At 41.5% G+C, this 17,128-nt stretch overlaps 2 protein-coding genes across 2 annotated transcripts in view; both read left to right on the top strand.

The window, feature by feature from the left end:
* Positions 1–17,128, top strand: part of LOC115371029 (nuclear GTPase SLIP-GC-like) — a 121,557-nt gene that overhangs the window by 48,763 nt on the left and 55,666 nt on the right. The window lies entirely within an intron of this gene.
* LOC115371234 (nuclear GTPase SLIP-GC-like) overlaps positions 1–17,128 on the top strand; it is an 83,607-nt gene that overhangs the window by 37,516 nt on the left and 28,963 nt on the right. The gene's annotated exons all lie outside the window — the stretch shown is intronic.

Below are 17,128 nucleotides of genomic sequence, written 5' to 3'. Positions count from 1 at the left end.
GCTCAGGTTACACATTAACAACATGACAAAATGACAGCAAGAAATACAGCCGTGTTGTGGACAGGTGGAGATACAAAAAAGGTGAGGGGAGGTGAAGAACGCTTATAACACAGAAACAGCAAGTGAAAATATTTAGCCAAAAACAACCGCCAGTCTGAATTTGTTCATCCAGTTTCCACCTAAACTGCCCAACAACCAGAGGCGCCTGCAGCTTCTTCCTGCAACCGAAGTCTTTTTGTTTCTGTTCAAACGAAACTCACTGAAGAGGCCAAACAACAAGGATGAAGCTTCGCCTGGGAGAGGCTTTGGTATTTTTCCACTCGTTTGAACGGAGAGCTATAAGCTGTTTATGGTGATAAATAGCAGCAACAACCACAATAACACATACAACACTAGTGCCAACTCACAGTCATGCGAGTGTTTAAAAAAATATAAAAAATGAACAACAATTGAACCATCGGTGGTAAAAGTCTGAACAAACCCCACATGGTTCTGCTGGTTTCTGGTGAAATTTGATAAAAACCTTTGAGTCCAAATTAAGTGGAGTGGTGAACGCTGAACTGAACCAGGACTCAGACCGCCTGGGATTTTAGGCTGCTTTCTGATTTATCACTTCAAATCAATCGATTTGTATCTGACCAATCAACGAGAAGATACTGACAATAACACAAAATGTAGAATTACATCACGCAGAAGAGACACATGCAGCGAACACACAGCAGACAGGGTTTGGACATTTCCCTCCCAGAGGAAAATAAAAGTCCATATTCCATGTGGACCTTTAGCCTTTTTAATTTTACACAGCTGATTGTACTTAATTTATTATAATTCATCATCAATTACACAACTTTTAAAAATGTTTTTGTTTTTTGTTTTTTTTTTTTAAATATGTGTACTCACCTTGTTCTTCTCTGCTGGAGTGAAGAGGAGCTGATCTCTGTTCGCGCCTTCTGCTCTGCTGCCACTTCCTGTTGTTGCGTGGCTAAGACCCAACGGGCTCTGCCCTCCACAGACATGTCTGCCCAGCGCCACCAGCACTCATATTCACCAGTGTGTGTGTGTGTGTGTGTGTGTGTGTGTGTGTGTCAGTGTGGTCTGCATCACTCTGAGCTCCTGGTGGCTTTTGTCTCTCTGCATGTGTGAAGCTCTCGGTAACTCTTGTCAGGTTTCCATCCAAATTTATCACAAATTTTAAATGAATTTTCAGGAAATCGAGAGTTTCTGTGTGTTTCCATCCACTTCTGTTATGTGGATATTTGACATGTTACAGGCATGTCGGTCAAAAATCAAAACTCTGTTGTTTGAGATAATACTGTTTTCTTTTTTTTTCATATTTTTTTTTTTTTTTTTCATATTTTAGAGACATACAAGGCAAACAATACCACCACACAATATTGACACTAATCTAGACAAAGACAAAAGGCTAACCGCACAAAACCAGACAAAACAAAACATGTCAGAGTGATACAGATTGGCAGAGGACAAAAGTCTGTCTTTTTTTTTTTTTTTTTTCCCTTTAAGGGAACAAGCTGTAAAATTAGGGAGAAGCCATTAAAAAGAAGGGTATCTCCTTCTTATATAGTTCTGAATGGAGGGCCATATATCAGTCATGGCATCATCCCTACAGAAACCCTGCAGTGATGCAGCAGCACTCTCCATCAGCACCAACTCTACAAAGTCCTCCAGCCAGCGCTCCAGGTTTCCTTACTTTCCAATTCATTAGTATGATTCTTTTTACCGAAAGAAAAGCCAATGTAAAGAGACGCTGGGTTGATGAGGATCTGATTCCATCCACGCCTATCCCCAGCAAACACATCTCTGGGGATACAGATATATTAACATTTATTATTTTGCTTAATGCATTGTGCACTCCTTCCCACAACCTTTTTACTTCTGGGCACTCCCATAGCATATGCATCATTGTTCCTCTTTCTCTACAGCCATGCCAGCATGCATCAGATGTGTCTGGATCCATCTTCTTCAACTTTAGTGGTGTGATATAGACACGATGTAGGAGTTTCAGCTGAATAAGTTTGTATCTGACACATCTAGATGCAGCGTTTGGGTGCTGCATTATGGCGCTCCACTGTTGTGCTGTTAAGTTTTTCCCCAGATCCTGTTCCCATTGTAATTTGATTTTATTCATGATGCTAGCAGGGGATGTGTGAATAAGCTTATATAATTTAGATATTGTGCCTCTGTTTCTAGTGATTTCTTTTAACTTTGTATCTCTTTCCCCCTCCGAGGCCACTATCAGATCACCAGTTTTGTATTTCTCCAAAATTGATTTGAACTGTAAATACTGGAAAAAGCAGGTGTCATTCAGAGCAAATTTGGTTTTGAGCTCGTTGAAACTTATTATTTTTCCTTGCTGTATGATTTGATCGAGGCTCTTTATATTATGGCTTATCCATATCTCATTAGAGAGCATTTTTCCACCAGCACTAAACAGGGGGTTCTGCCATAGTGGGCACGAAGGCAATGTCAAACCATTAATTGCACATTTCTTATGTATTATTTTTGTCATTTCACATGAAAAGTCAATTATAGCATTCTTGAAGTTTGTTTTCGTCTTAGGAGCATACCAAAGTGAGGACAGAGATATATCTTTTTTACAGTCATAGATTATATTCTTTTCCAGCCACAACCAGCTGCCAACCACACAATGTTCATGGTATGCCCATGACATGGGGTATTTACCGCTGAATGCCAAATAATAGTCATATATATCTGGTATACCCAATCCTCCCTTTTCTCTAATCAAAGTTAGTTTACTAAGGCTAATTTTTGGTTTCTTATTTCTCCATAGAAATTTTGTAAAGAGACTTACACCATCTACTGAGGTCTTCTCGTATAGTTTTTAACAATTTGGGACCATTCAATTCGAATATCTTCTCGGTGGGGGAGATGATGTTTATCCCCAGGTATTTCAACCCCTCTTTTCTCCATACAATTGGGGTTGCAGCTAGATGTGCTGGAAAAGTCATGCAGTTGAGTGGAGTGGCTTCGCTCTTATTCCAATTTACTCTGTACCCTGAGAGTTTACCAAATGTATGTATGGTCTTAAACAGGTGTGGTAGTGACGCCTCTGGTTTGGAAAGTGTCAGCAATATATCATCAGCATAAATATTTAATTTGAAATCATATCCATATGCATCTATACCAGATATTTGTTGGTTTGCTCTGATAGCACATGCTAGGGGTTCCAACGCTAAAATAAAAATAATAGGTGAGACCGGACAACCTTGTCTAGTGGACCTTGATAACTCAAATGGTGCAGAGATAATTCCATTGGTTTTAACGCAGGCACGGGGTTTATGATAGAGTGCTCGAATCCATTTCATACAAGTTGGGCCTAGGCCATATTTCTCAAGAGTATTGAACAAATATGGCCATTCTATCCTATCAAAAGCTTTTTCAGCATCCAGTGATAGCATGACCGCTGGATGCTGAAGTAGAGCAGCTTTATTCATAACATGGAGGAGACGTCTAATATTATTTGCTACAGTACGACCTTTAACGTACCCTACTTGGTCAGAGTGGACAAGTGAGGGAAGGACACACTCAAGGCGAGTTGCTAATATTTTGGCAAAAAGCTTATAATCATTGTTTAGTAGGCTAAGCGGCCTATAATTGCTCATTTGTGAATGGTCCTTTCCAGGTTTTGGCAATGCTGTGATTATGGCTGTACGCATACTTGCAGTCATAGAACCCTCCTTTATGATGTCATTATATAAAATTGTAAGGTAAGGAGCCAGGGTGTTCTGGAAGCATTTATAGAATTCAATGGTGAATCCGTCTGCTCCTGGACTCTTGCCATTGGCCAAACATCTGATAGCCCGTTTTACTTCTGCCTCAGTGATATAGGCCTCGAGTTCTGTTTTGTCCGTCTCACTGACTGATGGCAGAGTTATCTTACTGAAGAAAAGATGGGCTTCATTTAAATCATTATTTTCAGTTTCATACAATTTCATATAATATTCTCTAAAACAGTTATTAATTTCCTTTGGTTCTTGAACAAGCTGCCCATCACAGCCATTTATACTTGAAATGAGATGCTTAGCCTCTATTTGTTTTAATCTCATAGCCAACATTTTGCCTGACTTTTCGTCTGACTCAAAACATTTCTTTTTTAATTTAAACAGTGCAAATGCAGTTTCTTTGTGTATTATTTCATTTAACTGAGCTCTGCATAATAATACCGCATCCCTCAGTCCATGATTGTCTGGTTCCCTCATATGTCTCTTTTCAAGGTTATTTAATTCTTCCTTTAATGCAATTTTCATTTTGTTCTTCTCTTTGTTTTTGGCAGATGAATAACTTATTATCCATCCTCTGCATGTTGCCATGAATGCTTCCCATACCAACTGAAATGATGAAACTGAGTTAATGTTCAGAGCAAAAAATTCCTCTATTCTAGATCTTATCATTGAGGTGAATTTTTCATCACTGAGGAGTGAGTTGTTTAGTCTCCATTGTTTTGTTTTGCTTATCTCCAACAGAGGGTAAAAACTAACAGAGACTGGGGCGTGATCTGAAATTACTATGTTATGGATTTCTGAATTGACAACATTCTGAACCATCTGGCTAGTCAATAATAAGTAGTCTATTCTGGAGTAAGAGTCATGAGCATTTGAGTAAAAAGTATATTCCCGTGCCTCTCCATTGCAACACCTCCAGATATCTGTTACACACAAATTTGTCTTGCCTCCAGATATCTGTTACACACAAATTTATCTTGCCTTGCAGCAGCTTCAAAAGCTTCAAAAGCTGCTGCAAGGGCCCCATCTGTTGGTAAGGGCTGCTTGGAGCGGTCAACACCATGAGCTGCTAAATTAAAATCTCCACCAATAACTAATGGAAGATTTAAGAACCTGGAAAGTAATACGTTTAGATTGGTAAGGAAATTAGCTTGTCCAGTATTCGGGCTGTATATATTTACAAGCACAATTTTTTGATTACATAAAAGTCCCAATACTATTATATACAGTATCTACCTTCCTTGTCTGCTATGACTTCCAGTGCTTTGAAATCAACCGTTTTTGCAATTAATATACTGACACCTCTTGAGGAACTATTCCCATGTGCTGAGAAAACCTGGTCCACCCAGTGCTGCTTTAGTTTAATAGAGTCATTTTCAGACAGATGGGTTTCTTGTATCATAGCTGTGTCACAAGATAGGGATTTCAAATGCATGAATATTTTATAACGTTTAGCTTTATTTAATATCCCTTTAATGTTCCATGTTATTGTTTTAATTATAGGCGGGCCCATTTTACACATGTTCAGTTACTATCCTCAGAATTCTGTCACTCAGTTTACTCTGTTCCTCTGACATACAAGTACACCCATACACATATAAACACAAAATACATTGCCAAAACGCAACGAAACAGAAAATATATTGAGGTGGAAAGATATCCACCTCCATCCGTGAAGAAAGAAAAAAGAGGAGCCGTTGCTCCGATGCGAGGAGGTAATCGAGTCATTCAACAGCCTGCATTCACACTAACCAAAACAAGTCTCACTCGTTGGGGGCCACCTTGTACTAAGACCAACATCATCAAAGCCCCATGGATAATGTCCACACATCAGTGTATTGGAGCATGTATGCGTCAGTATAAGTGTGTGTGTGTGTGGGGGGGCCAATGTAAGTGCGTGGGGGGGCAAGAGGGTGGGCCGGGGAGTAAGTGGGCAGGAAGGGGGGTTGGTAGACAGCGGCAGGGGTGGGTGGGCGAGGGGCAGGAGTAGGGTCGATGAGCAGGGATAAGGGTGGGGGACGGTGGGGGAAGGGGTCATGAGGGCCAAACTTATAGGCTTGTGGTGTTGTCAGGTCTTGAACAAGTCAGGTCTTTTCTCCTTTAGAGCTTTCACAGCATCCTTGTGATCTTTGTATATGCTAGTCTCACCGTTCATGGTGACGATGAGTCTGGCCGGGTACAGGATGCCGTGGCGAATATTCTCTTTGCGCAGTATTTCCCGTAGTGCACGGTATGACTCTCGCTGGCGCTGTATCTCTGCTGGGTAATCTTGAAACATGCGGAGGTCATGTCCATCCCATGTCAACTTCCCTTTGGCAGCCTTAATCGCCTTCATCACCTCCTCTCTTTCATTCCATCTGAGAAAGCGTAAAATGATGTGCCGAGGCAGCTGCCCAGGGTCTGGTCTGGGGCGCAAAGCGCGGTGGGCGCGTTCAATCTCGGGTGCGGGTTTTGAGTCATCCAGCTTCAGTACGCATCGGAGGATTTTATCCAGAAGTGGAGACATACCACCAGCTTCTTTTCCCTCAGGGACACCTACTAGGATAAGATTGTTTCTCCGACTCCTGGCCTCCAGGTCCAGCACTTTGTTTTGAAGGGCACCTGTGCCGTCAAATTTGTCGTTTTTGTCTTTTCATAGCCAGTCTCTAATATGCTGATTCGGTCCTCTGCATTGGTAATTCTTTGAGAGGTGGCCTTTAAGTCTTTCTTTAGCTGAGTGATAGACTTATCCAGGCCGTCAAATCGTTTACTAAAAGTTTCTTTGATGCCTTTGATCTCGATAAGCAATTGATGCGCCCAGTTAGGAACGTCCTCTTCTCCAAACAATTCAGCCATGAGGTCACTTTCTTGCTTTGTTCTAGCTCTAGTCAGACGACTGCTACCATGCATTTAAGCACAAGTATAATTTATACTGATTGCTTACTGCGCATTAACTTTGAAAACTTTTTGTTTGGTTAAAACATAGTTTAAAGCGATTACCGTTCGCACCCGACTACAGCGTCCAGCTCACCGCTGTCATCACGTGATCGGGATTTTGTTTTTGTTTTCTTTTTGTTTTCTGATGTTTTGACACTGAAGTCATGAGGAAGTGACTGCAGCCTCGGAGCAACAGGAGAAGCAGCGGCGTCTTCTCTCTCTGGGTTTCCTCTCCACATGAAGCTGGAAAGTCTCTTGGATTTGATGTGGATGTGATTCAGCAGGTAAAGACCCGACCAGGGATCAGTACAGATGTTTGTGTCTCACAGCTGGAAGACTGCAGAGCAGACTGGGAGCACAAGATGGTGGGAGAGTCTGTCAACATGTCGTTTATATGTTTTAATGATCAAAATTTTTACTGTGCTGTCATGTTCAGTTTTAATATCTGATACTGACAAAATCAACTTTGTCTACAATGTTTAAAATGTATTTTTTAGTAGCGGCAGAAGTCTGTGTCAGGTAGATTGTAATCTCACACCTCACTGATGAAATATGCATTAAGTTACAAAACCAGTCTGACAGCTTGGATAAACTGGACTGTAGTTTGTTTTTCTGCTGTTGACACGCTGCGAGAAAAACACTGTTATTATTTATTATTACACTGTGTTATTTTTTTTACATCACCTACCAGGGCTGCAACTGGCCAAATTGGGGCCCTAAGCGGCATTTTATTTGGAGGCACCCACGCCCCCGGCTGAATCAAAAATTACCGGATTTTTGGCGTGACACCTCCCGCCGACCACACAATCCCAGATGTACAATAGGAATAAAATGACGGCACAAAGACATTCCATTAAACTTGACAAGCTATATTAGTAAAAACAAAGTACTGTAAGTGGAATAAGCAGTACTGTATGCGTCAACTAAAAAAAATAACTTCAAACTAGAATAAATAAAAAAAAAAAACTGAGTCACAAATAGTCATCAATTAAAAAAATAATTTCAACAGAAGATGTTTTTCTAAAAACAAAAACAAACAAAAAAAAGAAGTACCTTTAACCTGACAAATATCTGAAAGCAGGTCAGTGAACTAAACAAGCATGTATGTCATGAATTAAATACATTCAATTCAAATAGCCTTAAATTGATCTTCTTTATTGATGTACAGATTGATAGGCTATAAACTTAAGCTAATATACGACCACCAACTGGTCAATTTAGCACTCCTTTTTCACAGAGGTGAATGCAAATGCAGTCAAATGCATTAACAAGACATTCAATAAATGGTAAGAGGGCAGCTAAGGTGTTAATGCAGCGCCACAAAATTTTACATTTATTTCAACAACATACCCACTCTGCCTCTTATTTTGATTTTTTTTCCTCTTAGTTGCTCCAGATTCAAAATTCACTGATTGGTCAGATGCAGATTGCTGTCAATCATTGCAGCAACGCGTGCTGGGGTGTCAGATTACAGGTCTCTTCCTCTCCTCCTGGCTTGGGCTGACTTGGTGATCTAGCCTTGCGCGCATACCGGGGCAACACACGTGCCATGCCCGCGGGCAAAATGAGGCCCCACATAGATCGTGAGGCCATATGCAGCTGCGTGTTCTGCGTGTAGGGAGGGGTGGCCCTGTCATCTATTATTTTGGTACTAACTCTCTGAAACCTGAGCAAACTCATTAAATTTCTTAAAAAAAAAAAAAAATGGCAAGAAACTACTTGAAAATGAAAAATGAAATGTAAAGGGCGGCTGCTCTGAGTGTTACGTCCACTCTGTATATGTGGCATGGTGCTGACAGGAAGACACCCAGATAGCAAAATTTGATTGAAACAATGTTGAAATGTGGTCAGGCAGCAACATTGAATCCACACTGAAGCCCGACATTGAAATTATACAAAAAGTGTCCTCTCGGTTTTACATTGAATCAATGTTGGATTTTCAACCACAGCTGACACTGAATCAATGTTGTTTCAACCATCATCTAAATGGCAATCTACATTCAAATTTTAGTCGATTATACATTGAAACAATGTTACTGAATCAACATGGATTCAACCATCATCTGATAGTAATCTACATGTACATTTTAGCTGATCAAAATTTAAATAACCACTGAATTACTTTTTTAAAAAATGACAGAAAACAGGCTTTTAATATTCATCTTTATTTCTTAAAAACATTTAGATCCAATACAGATATTTTAAAACTGAACTGAATGAACCATAAACCATAAACATGAACATGAACCATAAACCAACAAAAACAACAGTCTATTGTCCATGAACCTGTAAACCTTTTACAGGTTTTAAGGAACACATGGTGGTGGAGCCTACGTTTTATTTGGCTTGATGCCTCCCTCCCGATATGGAGCATCTCACAGCCACTTCTTCACAATATCACTGAAGACCTGGTGTGTCAATCTGCAGTCAAACTGCCGAGCAGCAGCTGAAAGACAAGATTCAAAAATTAAATATGACACATTTCTCTACATTCATACAATCTGCTCTAATTTCATTAGCTAAAGTAATCAGTTAACTGGCTAATCCCCATACAACAGTCTGCATGTCAATTGAAGAAAAAGTTGTTCAGTTATATTGTTGTGGAAGAATTGCTTTCCTTCACTGTTTAAATTGTGCTACAGTGGTATGCATATACATAGATCAATACCTACACATCACCAATGCTGCAGAAGACATTGTGTGAGCTAAGCCATGGTTCTTGAGTGACCTGAGCTGTGACTGGTCTTACTGTGAGGGGACAGAGCCACAGGAGTTACATTAGATAGAAAACCTTTCTCTCTGTACAGTAAGAAGACTGGAAAGAGGAGCAAACAGCTAGCCAGAGAGAGGAGAGCCATGCCAGACATGAGCCAAATTCCAATTCCTTAATTTCTCGCTCACTCCACACTGGGTACTCCAGCGTGATCTGGAGATCGATCGCGTCTCAAATGTTTGGAGGACCTGAGAGCCAGTAGTGAGGAGGGTCCCATGGCTACTTGGAGTGTGAAGTAGTGAGACCACGTGAATTCCAGACTCGCCCAGCGATCTCGAGATCTTGCCGAAAGTGTTGAGTGTCTGTCCATTTTGTTATTGGCTGGTTCTCGCGGGCCATGGGGTGGAAAAGCTACAATGAGGATCTTGTGTCCGAAAAAACTCGCCGTGTTGCGGACTTCAAGGGCTGATTCAGACCACACGAAACGTTTGATCTGATCATATTCAACTAATGTAAACATAACACTCCGTCTGCGCATCTAATCCTCTCCTCCTCGGGTAGGCGCTAGTGTGGAGGAGCGAGTGGAGTGAGCAAGTGTCGAATTTAGAGGATCGGAATTTGGCTATAGGGTTTTGAAGTCGGACAATGTGGCTCACAAAGATTATAATTATGCAAACTCACCAAACATGTAGTCTTGCATGAGTGTTTCCTTGAATGGCTTCTTGGCTGTACAGCGTTTGTCCTTCTTACCTGCCCAGTTGAATTCAGAGGCCACAGCGTTGGTTAGAGCAGCTGACATCATTCTCCTTATCATGGAGTCGGACTTGGTGCCTCGTACTAGAGCCATGCGAGAAATCTAATCTAATCTAATGAGATGAGAAGGAGAAAATGGTTGTCGTCAAGATGCTGCCTGAAATCATTGCTTATACTGTTGTGTTGAGATAATTCTCGGGGACATTATGTTTGGAATAGCAGACAATTAGTTGAAACTCCACAAATGTTCTCTCTCACCTCAAGGATATCTATCTGCCAATCAGACAGACAACCCCGATATTCTACACCAATGGCTAGAATATCGGGGTTGGTCTGTGTTCATGAAATAAGAGTGGCGTGCTTTTCTTAAGTTTAACCACTTAAACCCCATGCTTAATTTGGCTGGAGTTCATATCTTCACTGAAACTAAGATTCAGATTCAGATTCAGATGACTTTATTTGTCCTAAAAAAAGGCAATTCAGTTTCTCCAGTCTACCGTGACACAAACACAAACACCAACTTACAACAGCAGCAAACAACAGTGTGTCAGAGATAATCAGCCAGCATATGGGCATGAGGTGCACACACAAGGGCAAAGTGCAGTTCAAGTCAGTACAGGTTCATGAATTAGTACCATGCAATAAAAATAATAGAGAGTCAGACAACAGCTCTCACCGAAGCTCGTCACAAGAAAAAGAAACATGAACAAGTCAGTTCTCGTAAACCACACGTACATAATTATTTAAAACAAACTTCTGTCGGCATTCAGCAGCCTGATAGCAGCAGGAATGAAGGACTTTGAGTATCTGTTGGTTTTCCTGGGGGGCGCTTTAAAGCATTGACCTGAGGTCATTACAATGAACTCACTGGACAGGATGTGGTCAGGTTGCCTCACTTTTACTTTTGCCTTCTGGGACACAGGTTTCTCCCAGAGGGAATGCAAGTCTTTCTGCTGGACTCCAGTTATTTTAGAGCAGACATTAACAGTATGACATAAGCTGTTCCTATCTTTCACTGATAGGCCATTATACCAGCAGATAAATGAGAAAGTTAGTAGGCTTTCAATAAATGAATGGTAAAAGGCACACAGGACTGACTTACAGACATTAAAAGAGTTCAGTTTCCGCAGAAGGTGGATTCTTTGCTGTCCGTGCTTGACAATTGTGTCTGTGTTTGCATCAAACTTCAGTTGTGAATCAAATACAGTTCCCAGGTATTTGTATTGATCCACAATTTCAACATCCTGGCTGTGTATAATGCTGGCTTCAGGTTCTGACTTCATTTTCCTGAAGTCAATGATAATTTCTTTAGTTTTGGCCAGATTTAAGTCGAGAAGGTTATCATCGCACCAGTTAATAAAGTTAGTGAGGGCAGCACCATGGTTGGACTCAGAGTCATTAAGAAGTGATAACAGTGCTGTGTCATCAGAGAATTTGACCAGGAAGCTGCCCTATTTTGTGGACCTGCAACTGTCTGTGTACAAGACGAAAAGCAGGGGAGAAAGAACACAGCCCTGGGGTGAACCTGTATTGGACACTACAATATTGGACATAGTTCCATTTGTTAAAACCTGCTGCTTCCTGTCAGTTAAGAAATTTAAAAGCAACAATAAAAGCTGATCAGGTAAGTTAAAATAAGATGCAAGCCGGTCAATCAAAAAATGAGGCTGCATTTTGTTAAAAGCGGAAGAGAAGTCAGCAAATAAAATCCTTGCATGGGATTTAGGTTTCTCCAAGTGTTTGTACACTTTGTCGAGGATGAAGAGTTCAGTATCCTCCACACCCTTGCCAGTTTGGTAGGCAAACTGTAAGGGGTCAAGTTTGTCATTTGTAAGGGAGGTAACCTCGTCCTTCAAGATCCGCTCAAAGTTTTTCATAACCAGTGAGGTGAGACAGACAGGTCTGAAATCCTTAAGCTCTTTGGCATTTTTGTGTTTTTGGATAGGTATTATTGTGGATGTTTTCCAGATGCCTGGTAAATAACAGCTGTCAGCACATCACTGATATAAATAAGAAAACACCCCACTGAGCTGTTCAGCACAATAATACAGAGAGCGCCCACAGATGCCATCAGGGCCAGCAGCCTTCCTCATATTTATTTTCTTAAGTAAGGCTGTGACAAGCTCTTGGGATATGACAATATCATTCTGGGGTACAAGGGAGTCCCTCAACCTGGTAATATCAGGAATAAAATCAGGCCTCTCAAAATGAGAGAAGAAAGAATTAAGAGTATCTGATAGGTCAGTGTCAACCATGCCATTAACCTTGATAAATTGCTTGGTCTCATGAATACACTGGTTGATGGAGGCCATAGTTTTAATGCCTTGCCAGGCTTCTCTCAGGTCGCCACTGCTATATTTTTTTCAATTTTTTTCCTGTAGTTCGTCTTGGCCTTGGCTATATCAGTCTTTACTTCTCTGGAGACAGCCTTCATCTCCACAGGATCACCAGCATAAAAAGTCCTTCTCTTTTTGTTGATGACCGATTTGAGCTCTTTGGTTATCCATGGTTTGTTATTTGGATATGTAGAGACCTTTTTAGTAGCGATGATTGTTTCTTCTTACATCTCATTCTGTGTGGACACAGTGTCACACAGTTCATGAATATCCTGACAAGCATCGCAAAAGCGTTGCCAGTCAGTACAGTTAAATGCTGCTGCATGTCTTTTAACTGGCATACGTAAGCACGAGCACATTTCCCCGGTTTTAGCCTCACTCCACTGGCTCCCTGTACATTTTAGGATTCATTTTAAAATTCTTTTATTTGTTTTTAAATCTCTTAATGGTCTTGCCCCGCTTTACCTCACTGAACTGCTTCGCCCTTACACCCCAACCCGTTCGCTCAGGTCAGCCGATCAGCTGCTCCTAGTGATGCCAAAAACCAGGCTCAAGGGGGGGGATCGGGCTTTCTCTGCTGCAGCTCCGAATCTTTGGAACAATCTGCCATTGCACATTAGACAGGCTCCTTCTCTTTCTATTTTTAAGTCTCTTCTTAAAACTCACCTCTTTTCTTTGGCTTTTAACACCGTGTAAGTTATTGTTTTTATATGTTCTTATATATATACTGTTCTTATATATACTGTCTTCTGTGATGTCTGTATTTTACCGTTTTTTATGTTTTATGTACTGTATTTTATGTTTTTTATGTCTTCCTTTTATGTATTTTATGTTTTTATCTTACTGTACAGCACTTTGGACCTCTGTGGTTATTTTAAAGCGCTTTATAAATAAAGTTGGATTGGATTGGATTGGATTAAAGCACGCCTGCAGAGTATATACATCTCCGTCAGACCAAGTCTTTACAGTTTTCTCCATGCGCTCAAGGCGCCGAAAGGAGGGCGTGTACACAGGCATAAGATAGAGGCTGTTATGATATGAGGGTCCAAGAGAAGGCATCAGCAGAGACTTGTACGCCCCACTCATGGATCCATAACACAAGTCAATTTTAGTATTTTTTTGTGTGGTGGCGCAAGACACATATTGTTCATAAGTTCTCAAAGTCTTGTCCGTGCACTGATTAAAATCCCAGAGGACAAATTTGGGGGCGTCAGGGCAGATAGCGTCTAGCCTGTGTGTGATGTCAGCAATCAGCTGAGCAGCAGCACGCACGTCAGCCCGTGGATGAATGTAAACAACTGTGAAAAACAGCTGTTGAAACTCTCGAGGCAGGTAGTGAGGACGGAGAGAAATAGACAGGAGTTCGATGTCAGGAGTGCATATCTTCTCTCGAACCACAACAGTTTTACAGTACCTCTGGTTAATGTAAAAGCACACTCCTCCTCGTCATCTCTTCCCGGTGATCTCCAATGACCTGTCAAGCCGAAGTGGGCTGCCAAACCCGCTTAGACACAGGTCCTCATCTTGGTCCATCTCAGAGAGCCAAGTTTCGTTAAAGGCCAGGAGGCAAGTTTCTTTAAACTCCTGTTTAACTTTGGCCCATGCTTCGAGTTCAACCTGATCTAACAGAAATCTGTGAAATGAGCACGACCTCTTAATAACGCATTGCATGCTCCTCGTACGTAACCTGTTTTAATTACGTGCGGTCACCACACAAACAGTGTCCACTGAAAGTCAATTAGGATCCCTGTCCCGGTGGACTCCCGGATTCTTGGCTTCAAAGACGTCACGCTGTGGGTAGTGGTTCATAGATCCCGGAAGTGCAAATTTAATCAATATTCTGAAAAAAAGGTCTGATTATTAGCCATAACGTTGTAACCATCCAAGGAAGACTTACCACGAGCTATGAGGTTGTGTAACGATGACATGTATCCACAAGTCCTGTATAATAATATCAACTTTATTTTAAGAAAACACGTTTTATTTGCGATGTCATATCACAGAGAAGCACTACATTACCCATAATCGTAATGTTTATCAGTGACGCGTCTGATTTGACAACTTTCATCAATAAAGACAATAAAGTCAATAAAGTGTAATAAAGTGCATGAAAGTTGATAATATGCTGATATGTTACGCCATTGAACACAATGGCGTAACATATCAGCAGTTCATCAGTTGGGTCCAGCATATCATCAGTTCATATATTGAGAAATTTATTTTAATTGTGTAAGGGGAGCTGCTTTACTCATAAAAATACATTGTTTAAATAAACGTACATGCAATAATGTAAAGCAGTTTTTGTTTGCACTGCAGTGTATTTTACAATATATGAATCAATACATAGAAATTGATGGTCCATCCATATATTGCTATATATTGTAAAATATAAGAGCAAGTTTCCCATATATTGAAATATATTATGTGATATATTGCAATATAAATTGCAGTATATTGCAATATATTTTCGTTTTGTAAGGGGTGTTTGTGTCAAGGTGTCGGCTTGGCTATGGATGTGTGTGAGGAGAGAGAGGAGGGGCTCCCTGCCTCTGAAAAACCTGACCCTGGATTTGGACCTGGACCTGGACCTGGACTTGGACCTGGACTTGGACCTGGACTTGGACCTGGACCTGAGCCCAGCTGTGTGTCCATGAAGAGTGACTGGTCTATGGATAAACCATTTCAATTTAAAGATAGAGATGCTTCTGAGAATACGTAAGTCATTATTATCTGAGTATGTTAGTGTTCCTAAGAAAGTAAAACAGTGTTGTTCATAGAGACACAGATCCCTTCACTGTGTTCATGATGTTTCTATCAGGATCCAGCAGGAGGGACCAGACTCCCCTGGACCCAGCTGTGTGTCCTTCAAGAGTGACGCCTCTATACAGCGATTTATTGACTTCAAAGGCACACAGCCCTCTGCTGATGATGGGTAATTATTTAAAGATCCAGAATCAGTTCGGCCCCTCAGACTCTGTTGACCGAGTTTCCTCTTTCAAAACATCACATCCAATAATCAGAGCAGCTTCTAACATGGGGTTCATTTTGTGTGTCAGTGTGTTTGTGATTAAACACCTTTAATCACGTACGTGTGTGTGTGTGTGTGTGTCCTCCTCAGAGTCCAGCAGCAGAACTCAGAGGTTCCCAGTGGTCAGTCTGCCCAGGAGCATCAAACACACCTGGCCTCCATATTTCTGATGTGTAAATGCAGCGATATGGCACGTGAGTGAGTGCTGTCACACTGAGCATAGTCACAGCTCGGATTCAGTCGCAGAAGATAATCACAGCCGTGATGATGCTCAGTTTAACAGCACGAACTCCAGTGTCATGTGGCTACAGTTCTACAAACGTCTCTAATAGCACACATCAGCTGATGATTTACTCATTAAAACAGTTTTTGGGCTCTGTCAACACAAGTGGCTCTATCAGAGATCAAGCAGTTGCCCAACCAGCATCTCCTGCCCATCACTACTGAGCATGTGCAACAGATAAAACCCTTAATAAAACAGTGAAAACCTGTGAGCCTGTTAGCTAAAAACAGCATTGCTTTCATGTGATTCGCTGTTTCAGGTGTGTAAATGGCACACAAAAAAAAAAAAAAAAAAAGCTGGATAGATGTAATGAAGAATTACCAAAAGGCAGTTAAAGAAGAAGATAATAGACATTCATCATCCCCTCTACCTGTCATTTTACCAATGTCTCACAAGATTTTTAAAAAAAATTTTGAACAGGGTCAAGGATATACGGCAACAAATCTTTGAGATATTCTGAGGGTGAGACTAACAGTATCAGTGACTTCTTTGGTGGTGCAGGCTGTGCAGAGGGGCCCCTGTACAGCACAGTACAGCATATCACAGCAGGGGGCGCCGTGCTGGCAGGTACAGCAGACATGGAGCTCCATAACCAAGCAGTTAGAACAGTGAACAGGAACATCTGCACTGAACTGGGCTGGACTCCATACGCAAATCTGATATATGGCCATATATGCAGGGCCGGCCCGTGGCATAGGCAGTATAGGCAAATGCTAAGGGCGCCATCTGCTGGAGGGGCGCCGCTAGCGGCCAGAGGGGTGCCAGCACGGGTTGTTTTATCGCATAGGCGGCGCCAGCAATTGGCCCGGTTCTTTAAATAATTACCCATCATCAGCAGAGGGCTGTGTGCCTTTGAAGTCAATTTGAGCCAGGCCCACCCAATCAGAAGAATATGTTTTCGGGATTAAAATGTTCATCCTATTGCCAGCCTTAGCAGAGCTCATGTGATGCTAGCTTCTCAGGCAATCAGCAGCTTTCTATCATACGTGAGTGCCCGCCACCAGGCTGCGTCATCTGCATGTGACCCTATGAAATGAATGAGTTAGTTTGCGCGCAAACGGTCCCGCCCAGACTCAGGAAGAGAGAAATATGTACAGATAAAGAAAAAAAAAGAGAGACGGAGTTTATTATGGCGAAACAGAGCAGCTTACTTGGCTTTTTCACCAAACGACACCATGTTGAGCAGGAGGAAACTCCTGCGGCCATTCCACCACTTGATTTAAATGTTACGAGTGCAACCGGTGAGTTCAGCCATCCGGCCCCGCTCCCAAAGCAACGCTAGTCCTCCTCCTCCTCCTTCATCCATCCCCTCACACTCATGTCAGCAAGCCAAGCCAC

The sequence above is a fragment of the Myripristis murdjan genome, chromosome 14 (genome assembly GCF_902150065.1).
Source record: "Myripristis murdjan chromosome 14, fMyrMur1.1, whole genome shotgun sequence".
NCBI lineage: Eukaryota > Metazoa > Chordata > Actinopteri > Holocentriformes > Holocentridae > Myripristis > Myripristis murdjan.
Note: the sequence above shows the minus strand (reverse complement) of the source record. Positions and strands in the feature narration are given on the sequence as shown.